We start from the raw sequence: 12,314 nt of genomic DNA on the forward strand, positions 1-12,314 counted from the left end.
TTTAAGACAATTCAAACCTGTCATATTTTCCTCTTCTTAGTTTCATAATCACATTCCCAGGAGGCTTTTTTTTTTGTTTTTGAAAAATTTCCACGAGGACTTCTTTTCCACATAACACTCAAACTGTTTGTGTGTGTGTGTGTGTGTGTGTGTGTAATTGTTAAACAGAAAAGTCAGGAATGAAGAAACAAAACACAAAAAAATCCAAAGCAGCATAAGAGGAAAGGTAAGAGCAGAACAATCCAAAAATACCCAAAGGAGCACGAGGAGCAGGAACAGGGAAACAACACAACTAGACAGAGCAGAACAGATGAAAGGGAAACAGACAAACAAACAATGACACCATGGAGCACAGAGAGTAAATACACTAGGAATGACCCTCACAAGTCAGAATTCAAGGTCAAGACACTGGTGAATCACATTAGGTTGGTGCAGACAATCACAAAGGCAGGAAAAACAAGTAAAATAAGACAAATTAAGACCAAAGACACAAGAAAAGTGACATCAAACTTAAAAAGGAAACAGAACAACTGAAACCCCAAAGTCCATGAAAAGAGACCCCAAGTGAAATGAACTGAATGAACTGAATGCATAATAATAGGCCATAATAGTGTGTGTCATATAGTTGTGAAGGTATATCTGAATATATAAGAGGAGAACATGATGAATACAAATGTTTTGGTACTTCAGTGGCCATTACTTAAAAAGAATAATTGCTAAAATTCATCTTGGCAGTTATTTTGACCAATATTGACTCAAAAACTTCCATTTATTAATTGAAGAAGGTACAAATACAGCTAGTCATTTACAGCTCACCTGAGACCACACAGCTCCACCTGCCTGTGTAAATGTCAATAGCTATTACTATTATGAAGCCATCATCCATTTTCTTTTTGTCTGACTGGTTCTCTCCGTGGTTGATGTGTTTCTGTCTACAGGACTGCAGACCAATTGTGGTGCCTTACTCCTATTTTTTTTAAACAGCAAATAATCGACACAACAGGTAGGCCTTGTCATGTTGAATGAATTAGTTATGTTACATTTTGGTCCTTTTTGTCTGGGGCTTCAAAGTCCCTTGAAACAGCCCAACTTCCCCAAATAAACAAATTTAGAATAAATACATTTTGTATATTATATTATTATTATAAATATTATTTAATACATACATGTAACCTAGTATTGAAACACCTTAATAACACTGAAAATATAATTTTCTGTTATGTTATATTATTATATCACTAGATTATGATTATAAGAAATATTGTAAAAGGTGAGACATTTTGGAAGATTTAACAATGTTAAACTGATGACGATAACAATAATGAGGAAATTTTATTTACTCTTTGGAGACAACAGAAGCTTGATTTCTTTGTACATGTGGTCAATTAATGGTAAAACTTAACACATTTCCAAAGACACAGAAAACAAAAGAGAGAAATATATTTATTTTGAAAACAGTATAAGCACACACTGTATTTCTCCCTTATTTCCGTATTTATTTTCTTCTATGATGCCCCCAACCAAATTCTCAAGTGTACCAAACTACAACCCCCTACAGGGGGAGCCTGTGAGCTTCTCTATGATCATTCTCGTCATAGGTGACTAGTGCATAATCATCAGTGTCGTTTTTCATCAAGGAAGAAAGTGGGATTTTTTCAGAAAACATATTTAATGAAACAACCAAAGCAGAGTAGATAACTAGATAAGCTTTCGGTTATGTGTAGTGTGTGAACTACACTAAGATGATGTATGATGATGCTTGATCTAACTGACATGACCGAAATAAACATATAAATAAAGAGTGCAGCGATACCTTTGACATTGGTTTGCTTATGTAATCTGCCTTCATACGGATTTTACACATTATATGTACGTTATACTTACACTTGGTTGTAGTTAGTTTGTAAAAGCTATTGACTTTATTTAAGCGGCACATTAGATGCCCCAAGGCGGGTTCACAATAAATTTCACATGAATTCCTTTATCCTGCGCTGACTAATGGAGTTGTGGGTGGGACAGAGGGTAAGTAGACGGTGAAAGCAGAGGGTTTACCAGCCAAGGAAGACATTCTCACTAGCGCAGGGTGCTGAAGCGCACAGAAATACAGGTGAATCCTTTATCCTCAAATTAATGTTGCATGTCTTTTGTTGTATTTCTGTCTCTTCCTCTCCACGAGTAAACTGTCATACTGCTGAGAAGCGGAATACGAACAAGCAAAGTATCTCACACTTCAGTGCCGTTGGTATGTGTCCTCTTAAATGTAAAACAAGAATAAAGCTGCTCATTATCATGTACTGCTCTCTCATCACCAGGCGCTTGCACTTAACTTAAGTTCTTTAAACATTTCTATTTAAACACTGATATTCTGGTAACTTTTTTTTGTTTTTTTTGTTCATTTCCTGCTTTCACCATTCAAATAGCAATGCGTCAGAGACCAAGGCACCTGGCTTTAGAAGGGAATGACAAGCGGAAATCTGATTGGCCTTACTGATGTTACACCCAAAACACACCTTGAATAATTCAGACACAAAATACAAGCCTCATGCGCCTCACACTTATTTATGAATAAATAAATGAATAAAGAAATAAAAAGGTCACAGGGATGCCAAGTGGAGAATGTTTTCTATAGACCACATATTTGAAGGGTTTCATTGAATTTCTTTGATCGGAATTTGCACCTGTAGATATTGATCAGTGGATACAGGTTTGTATTCCTTTCTATTGACATTATCTCTGGAATGCTATGTGAAAAGGAAAGCTAAAATACATTAACATGAATGAATATTCATGAAACAAAAGAGACTTGACAGAAACTTACTGTTCTCAGAGCACAGTATAACGAGCTGTCTACATATAAAGCAGTATTCAGTTTAAAGAAACTAAAACAGACATTTTATGACCAAGAAGAAGTCAGAGGAAGGGACACAATCATTAATCCACAAGATATTAATAGTGCTTCCCAATCATTTTACTCAAATTTTTTTTTTTTTCGCTTAGTGTTTTTATTTATTTATGTATTGTACGGTGTCCTCGAGTGCCCAGAGAGGCGCCTCCAAACAAAATGTATTATTATTATTAATAAAATCAAACATTTTCTCATGTCACCACGTTCTAGATCAAATAGAGATAGAGCTCAAGTCTCCAATTTCATTATCTGAATGCACTTGGCCTCACTTCATTTTAAGATCAGCTAGCAGATGGTCACAATGAAATTGATATTTGAACATGGCATGGGACATGATAGATGGAAATTAAAAAAATTGTCTCTTTGCATTGAAGATTCTCATAATCACATTCCCCAGGAGGCTTATTTGTTTAGTAAGAGATAGAAAAGTTTCCATGAAAACTCCTTAGCAGTAAATACAGCTAGAGAATTTCATTATCAGAATGATCAGAGGCCATTGTTGGCACCAGGGACAACAAGAGAGAATTGGGCAGACTCAAAACAAACATGAAAGAACTTAAGGGCAGAACGACATAGTTAGATTAAGGAGCCCGACACATGGAGGAAAGACTGAACACGGCTCTGCGCGGCTTCTATTCCAAGCGACCGCTAAACTGTCAGTGAAGTGCGATGATTTGGAGTCAAGAAAATACGACACGACAGGTTCAAAAGAAGAAAAACGGGCGAGGGATGTCATCAAAAGATTGAAGGAGCAAAATGTGAAGGCACAATTTTTTATTTTTTTTATTTATATGTTTATTTCGGTCATGATCACTCATCACCCAGCAGTGCAGTTCACACAATACAATAACCAAAAGAGAAAGCGGGAGAAGCCAAAGGCTTATCTAGTTCCACTCCCATTATCATCACACATTACATTTTTCTTTTTTTTTTTTTCTTTTTTATGACATTTGACAAAGAAAACATGTTTCAGCATCAGGTAGCACTCAGAGATATAGTCTAGATCTGGACAGTCAAATCAGACTCCATGTGTTTCTGTACATGTGTCCATGATATTCCGTCGCGCATGACAGTCTCGACTTGTTGCCTGGCATATTCAACTTCCCAAAAGTCACAAAATGATCCAATCAATAGATGTCAATGCATCGTTTTTATTTATTTTTTTGAAGTGAACTACAACAATCAATTGTTACCTATAGATTGGATACTATTATCATATCTGCTTTTACTATGAATGATAATTAGGAGTAATGCTTGTTTTGTTTGCACTACTTATTAAACAGAATCATTGGTTTTTCTAGAGAGTGGCAGTAAAATGTTGAGTTTTCAACAACTAGATACACTTAGTGCTTTTCCACAGAGGGAAAATGCCACAATTCTCTGATGAGTTTTGGAAGACACATGTTCTTGTTCCTGTTATTATACACAGAAGAAATATAAACTTAAAATTATAAACTTTTGTTTTTGCTCCCATTTTTCATGAGCTAAACTGAAAGACCTAAAACATTTTCTATACAAACAAAATCACCATTTCGCTCAAATATTGTTCACAAATCTGTCTAAATCTGTGTTAGTGAGCACTTCTCCTTTGCCGAGATAATCCATTTTACCTCATATCAAGATGCTCATTTGTTCAGTTTAGTTGTTCAGTTTAGTTGTGTCTCTTTTATACTAAAAGAGACAATCAGGTATTTCATGCCTCATATGGCAAAAGAAGAGGGGTTGCCATTTTAACTAGCAAATGTACACCACTCAAGGTTGAGAAAGAGATTATCACTATTTCGGTGCTGAATATATATGCACCAAATGAGGAGAAAGAGATGTTCTTAAAACAAATAGCTAAAGTAATAGTAAAGTAGTAAAAATCTAATGCCCAAAGATTGTCGAAGAGTTTTGTGTGCTGAACTTCATCTTAATCCAACCCTATACATACCACTTGGGGATCTAATAGACATAAACTGTAAGTCCTGCCTTCTCATGAACTGACTACTGACTCTCCCTAAACTGACTTGCAAAACCTTGAAGCAAAACACACCCATGTCAAATATTTTTGATTAAGGAGTGTAAAAAAAACAACAGACGATGTGGACATAGCCACAGATGTCACTGAAAGAAAATGTTCTTCATCTAGTTAATAAACATTATAAATAGATACATTGTCACTGCATAACAATGACAGTTGCTCTAACAACAACACAAGCTCCAAAAACTGCAAAACCTGACTTGACCTGACAAAGGCTACAACAACAACAAAAACAACTTACATAGAAAGATTCTTTAATGTACCCAGGAGGCATCATCATTTTCTCATGTCAATCCATTGTCCATACCAACACAATGAGCACAGCATTAAAGTAATTAAACAGAAGGTCAGGACAACACTACATCTAACATGCATTCCCTCCCTCACCCAGGGTAAAAACATCCCATTAGAGCATGTGGGAGGAACACAAATCACATTTGGCACAAGCTACATAGTATGCAGTGCTAATATTGAATCCTTATATTTGTTCAGTGCAAATACGTTTTTTTTCAGTTTGTCACTTGCTCTGACAACGAAATCTGTGACAGTGCAGAATTGCTCCAAAAACAACAACAACATAACACCTAGCTACAGGACAGACATGAACACAAATAAACATTGTTGTTCAAAGACCTTGAGCAGCAAGCTTTAGAGATGGTGTGAAAAGTTTGAATACAGAATCAACTCTGTCAATACATTTTAGGTAAAAGACAAAAATTATTTTGATATTGAAAATATTGCACTTTGTCAGATAAGATATTTACAAAGAGCTGTACACTTAAAACTTAATTGAAGTTGTAAATAAATCCCACAATATATACAATGACACCTCACAAATCCCAAATTGGTCACGACATTCAAGGTGACTTGTTGAGTAAGTAAGAAACCTTTTTTTTTAACATTCCATAAATGGTGGTACAATCCATTGTTTTGTTGTGCAATTTAAATCATGGTAGCACAGAAAACAAGAAGACGTGCCTGACGAGACTGACTACACTGTATTTATTCACTGTACAATTTTTGAGAAAAAGCATAACTACAATGGATAAAATGCTAAACTAAGAACTTCGAACTTTAAACTTCCTTTGAATTAGCTCATCACTTAATTCAGCTTTGCACTGATTAGACAATCTTAGGTATGAATCAATTTATGAAGCAGGATGACATACTGTACTTTGAAGTTCATTTCGGGTTTGACTTTCAGTCCAATGAAGCTGGTTCACTTTTTTTTTTTTACCAGGGATAAATCACCATGGTAAAAAAAAGGTGCAATACTGTATCCTTTCTGTGTCAACAGAATGTTGATTAATTTGAATGGATCAAAAAAAGGAAGTAAGGGGAAATAAAAGAAATAATGTTTCATAAATAAATGATCCATGTATGATCCACACCCTCTGCCAAACACACTGATTTTGCAGCAGTACTAGCCTGCCTGCCATTGCTTGAGCTTTCCATTCATAATAGTTTGTTCACCATCAGAAAAAATATTAAAGTATTCAGTGTTAACTTCATGAAATTATTGTGCTTATTATAGTATGTCACTCATTATACTATACGTGAAGATTGAAACTTTTCTCCACGGATTTATTTCGGTAGAAATGGCATTCCACCCTCTTTGCCAACAATTGAAAAACCAGCTGACTCTTGGAGAACTGGTCTTACTGGATACTTGTAAATGAACTCCGAATAACTTTGAGGCAGGCAACTCTGACTTTAGGTGCCCTGTTTGATCACAATTTTATTGAGTATATTTTGATATTTCATGATTCTATATTGTATTCCTCTTTAAGATGAATCATTTATGACTATGTGGATATTTTATGATTTTGTGAAGTTGATTGTAACTTCCAATTTGCCTGTTAGTAACCCTGTAAAAATAAATCTTTGAGTTGTCTTAGAATATCAAAAATGATTTCTAATGTTTCCTGTCTATTCTCTGTATGCCATCATACTTTTTTTTTACAAAGTTTAACAGCAGTTATCAACATTTCCTGTGTCATTCTAAGTTCTTTATTCATGGTGCTGATGATGCTAAGGTAGGAGTTCTTTTTTTTATTTTTACTTGATCTGTACTGGATAATTTACTAAAATTGAAAGTGGAACATACTGTCGCCACCATATCTTTATTTTAATAGAGACCATACGTCTGATTATTTACCATGGATATCTTTCCTGAAAGGGTCCACATCCTCATCTGGCCAAATCTAATGAATTCCTTCCTTTTGTGATGCCCTGTCTGTCTACCAAGTTTGGCACACTGCATTACAGTGCTTTCTTTTGTACTACAAACATGACATGATTAAAATATCCCTGGTAGGAGTGGTAACAAATCTATCTATTGGCTTTCAATGCCTTTAATCAAAATAAACCTGATCTATTAAACCATGGGTTATCAAAAAGCCTTTGTCCTAATGTGCTATTATAGTACAATGTATCTTTTTCCCAGAGCACTGTCGTATGATAATATTTACTTAATGACAATAACTAAGGCTGTCTTATGTAGTCTTCTTTGCCAAACATAAAACTGGCCACACCCAGAGATTCTTAAGTGATGCACTGTCAACTAGCAAAGATGTCTCTTTTGTCAGCCAGCATACAGGTGTATAGAGGGTGTGGAAGGGCAACAGCATAAAATGTCTTTTATCTATTTGTTTGTTTTAAACCTTTGTAATGTTCACTGATCGTACAAAATGCAGAGGCTAGTACAATCTTTTTTGAGGGGTGAGGTTCTGACAGACACACCAGCAGTGAATTTTGTCCCTGTCAGCTGCCAAACAGTAAAAGAGGAAGAAGAAAAGGTATCAGGCACAGAATGAAAACAATGAAAAACAATAACTGATGAGCCAGCATGGTCATGTCATAAAGGCTGGATTCTATCGGTATAATCCAATATGCATCTGGGGGACTTGAATTGATTGAATAGTCACTAAAACAGCACAAAATAAACATCTAAGCAGCAAATTATCTTACTTTTTCACCAGTGATCCTCATAGTTTCCACATTCAAATGTCCACAGATGCCGCTGGATCCACGTAACCTTTTGTCATCTGCATATTTCCACAGTGGCCGGTGCTGACCCTATATGGACAAGTGAGATTACAATGAAGAAAATGGTAACCATGGAAACTTGCCTCAGATTACGTTCAACACATCACGGCAACTCTTCTAGGTGAGAAGCTAACAGCGATGCATGTGGATGCCCCGCGAGTGTCCTGGATTGTGGATTATCTCACTGAAAGACCACAGTATGTGCGCCTGCAGCACTATGTGTCGGTCAGGTTGGTCTGCAACACCGGGGCACCACAAGGGACTGTCCTCTCCCCCTTCCTCTTCACCCTTTACACCACTGACTTCAGCTACTGCACAGAGACCTGCCATCTTCAGAAGTTCTCTGATGACTCTGCAGTAGTTGGATGCATCACAGGGAGTGATGAGACAGAGTACCGGGCTGCGGTGGACTCCTTCGTCATGTGGTGCATGCAGAACCATCTGCAGCTTAACGTGACGAAGACTAAAGAACTGATTGTGGACTTTAGGAGGTCCAAAACAACCAGTGACCCCTCTTTCCATCCAAGGGGTCAATGTGGATGTGGTCAAGGACTACAAATACCTGGGAGTCCACATTGACAACAAACTGGACTGGACAATAAATACACACGCCGGCTACAAAAAGGGCCTGAGCCATCTCTATTTCCTGAGGAGGCTTAGGTCATTCAACATCTGCCAGACCATGCTCAGGGTTTTTTATGAGTCTGTTGTGGCCAGTGCGATCCTCTATTCTGTTGCATGCTGGGGCAGCAGGCTGAGGGTCGCTGATGCAAACAGACTGAACAAACTGTTCCCGCTGAGTTGGACTCTCTGACGGTAGTCTCAGAGAGGAGAATGTTGTCCAAGTTAAGAGATGCACCACTGAACGGCACAGAAAATCATTCCTGCCCGTGGCCATCAGACCTTACAACTCCCATCTGTAGATGTTCATTTATTAATAATCATATTGATAATGAATTGAATTGAATTGAATTGATAATGTCTATCCTGTACACGTTGTACATTTGTGTGATGTTGTTATTCTTGTTTTAAACAAGGGCTATACATATATGAAAGATTGTCAAAGAAGTGGGGGCAATGAAGCTGTGAAAGATCCTCAGGTGTGTTTGGATCATACTGAGTGGGATGTCAGGACATCTGTGTACCACCATGCAGCAGGATGAGTTAAAACAATGTCAAACCTTGGTTTGCAACTAAATTCGGAAAGCTACAGTGAGATGAAGATGCTGCTTTCAAGAGTGGGGACAGACACCAGTTTAAAAATGTACAGGTTTAGCAAGAAGGTGATGTTAATACAATTATTTATTTAGAACTAAATTCAATTCAATTTTATTTGTATTGCACCAATTCATACATAATCTCAAGGCACTTACGTGGTTAGGTCAAGACCTTACAATTACTACAGAGAAACCCAGCAGGAACACAATGATCATGCAACAGTGGAGAGAAACAACTCCCTTTTAATAGGAAGAAATATCTGTGTGTGTGTGTGTGTGTGTGTGTATGGAGGGGTAGAGTCGGGTTCCTTGTTCCTGGATTAGGCTAAATAACAATCAGATAATTACTGGGAGGGCAGGCGATGCTGGGTATTGATGGGACAGCTGGGACACTTCACAGATGGAACAGTGGACAGACAGACAGAAAGAGACAGAGTGAGATGGACAGACACACAGGCGGACAAAGAGCAGACAGAAAGAGAGACAGTGGACGGCCAGAGACGGATGGATAGAGAGAGCAAAATAGAGACAAATATAGACAGAGAGTCAGAGATGGAGACAGCGAGAGAGAGTGAAAGACAGACAGTGGTTGGACAGAGAGAGCAAAATAGAGACAGAGACAAAGTGTCAAAGATGACAATGTGTGTGTGTGATGCAGACAGGAAGAAAACAAGCATATGAAAAGCACATATATTTATAATAAACTGTGTTACTGTAATCTCCTGTAGAAAGCCTGAGAACTCTGACGCCGTTATCTTTCAAAAACCCCACCCTTACCGTGAGGCAGTTGTGACACAGCTGTAAATTAAGACTAGGAGTCATGGTAGGAAGTGAGACAAGGATGGAGGAGGAAAGGAAATGAAAGGTTATTTGAGGTTTTCCCTTCTGATAAGAGAAAATTGCAGCAGAGAATAAAGTGCAAAAGGAATAGAATAGAAACGGAAAGATGGACGTTGGACAAAGCACAGAAGCTAAAAAAAACTAAACCCTCATTGTTCCACTGTGGGATTCCTGAGCTGATTCCTCAGGAATGTGATGAGCAAAACATGAACAAGAGTGAACGAGTGGGAGAAAAGGGTAAAAGTAAGAAAAGAAATATAAAAAGTGGACTGAATGTAAAACTACAGTATAGAGCAAAGATTTCATCTCTAGACTTACCTTAAAAAATGAGTCAGTAGTGGGACACGTCTGAGCAGAGAGAAAACAGAGAACCAGTCATGCAAGGAGAAACACGTCCCTCTTCTCTCCCTTATATACATACACACGAGACATTTCCTGCTTCTGTCTGTGGTCGTCGTAGCCCGAGCCCCTCCCTCAAACACAAAGAGCTGTGCCCTGATTGAATCAGGACTTTAAATGAGGGTAGAACTGATGTATAAAGGTCCAGTGTGTAAAACTGAGGTGAATTTATCCTTATTTTGCAGAAAGTTGCAAAACTTTGGCAACCCAAAACCCTCCGGAACTCCCTCCAGCTGGCTTTTCACCAACTCTTTTAAATCTATGTTGAAGCGACACTTGTGGGTGTTTTGTGGCCGCCTGACTGCTTTTGTTTTGTGTTTGTTTTTGCTTTGTTTTTCTTCTACTGTTGTGCTACTATGTTACAATCACCTGATGGTATGAGATGTGTTTTTTCTTTCCACCCTAATGAGCCTCATTCGGGTGGAGTCATCTCAGCGATGTGTGAATGAAAAAAAAACTGTTGTGTAAAGCAGCTTCAAAGGAATACTTCACCGATTTGCATTTAGCTTTGTATTACTAGAATAAGGGTAAGTATTTTTGAAAAATTGTGCTTCCCAACCTCAGTTTCCCCTGAGTTGAGAAATATCTTCATTCTTTTTTGTTGTTATGTGCCCACCAGTGACGCTAATTCCGCACTTTTTAGAGAGGGGGACGGGACCTCATTGCCAGAATGTAAACAGTGCCCGCCATCTTTGCTAACAGTTACGCTAACAGGACCAAGTGTCACTGGTCCTTTAAGTGGTCATCAAAACTAGATAAATACAAACCATTAACCATGACCAAAAGGCTTTTTTAATGCTTCCTTTGTTTTATTCTTTAACTGAAAGCAATTATTCACATATGCAAACATAACTATGGGTAGTATATTTAATAACTGTAAATAAAAATTCTTGCACACTAGACCTTTACCTTTAAAATTCTTTTTTTTCTTTGTTTTTGAACATGTCCTTTCATCAACCACAGTGACTCACTTCAAAGTTGACAAATATCACCATGGCAACTGTCCCCAACAGACTTATTAATAATACGTCTTGTTCCCTGGTTGAACGTGTGTGGGAGAAACCAACCTGTGACTCGTCATTTCCACTGGTGAAGGATCTACTGGGTGAGACCATGTTTTATCTCCACAGGGGTGTGTTCTAACTCAAAGAAATAGAACGTTTCCCATGTTAAGTACATACAGTTTCATGTTCTTTAAATGCACACAACTGTATTGTTGTATTTGTTTTAATTTGACTTATCTTACTAATATTTACAAAAACTGGTAATGTAAAACTTACATCTAATTTAAATGTTGTGATTACAACGGTGGGCAGAGACTAAACATGACTCTGTGTTAGATTCTGCTGGACCTCACAGTAACTGTCAGTTGGCTGACTCTGGAGACAGTAAATGACAGTAAATGACTTATTGTCCTCTGTCTTCTTGTCTGTGGTGGTAGTTTGAGAATGAGCCTGATTTCGAGGTGAACTTCCTGGTGTTGAGCAGGCGAGTTCACAGTGACGTCAGAGCGCCCCCAAGAGGACGGAGCGTCGGATAGTCTGGACTCATCAGGTAACTAGCTTTTTTATAGAGTTAATTTAATGTTATTTATTGCTATATCTTTATAGATATATCTATATCTATATAGATACAGTGACGTCAGATATATATCTATATCTATAGATATAGTTTAATAATACACAATATTTTCAAGATGACCACATTCCTTGCATGCCATATTTACCTATTAAAGATAAGTAAAAATGACTTCATATAAGTGTAGTAGAAATGGCATAATTCAGGCGCCAGTATTGTAAACATGTTCTTAAAATGCTAATGCACTTCATGTCTTCAAGAACTCAGTTGCTTGTGATGAGACCATTAATAATGCCTCAACTAT

The sequence above is a fragment of the Solea senegalensis genome, linkage group LG3, assembly GCF_019176455.1.
Source record: "Solea senegalensis isolate Sse05_10M linkage group LG3, IFAPA_SoseM_1, whole genome shotgun sequence".
NCBI lineage: Eukaryota > Metazoa > Chordata > Actinopteri > Pleuronectiformes > Soleidae > Solea > Solea senegalensis.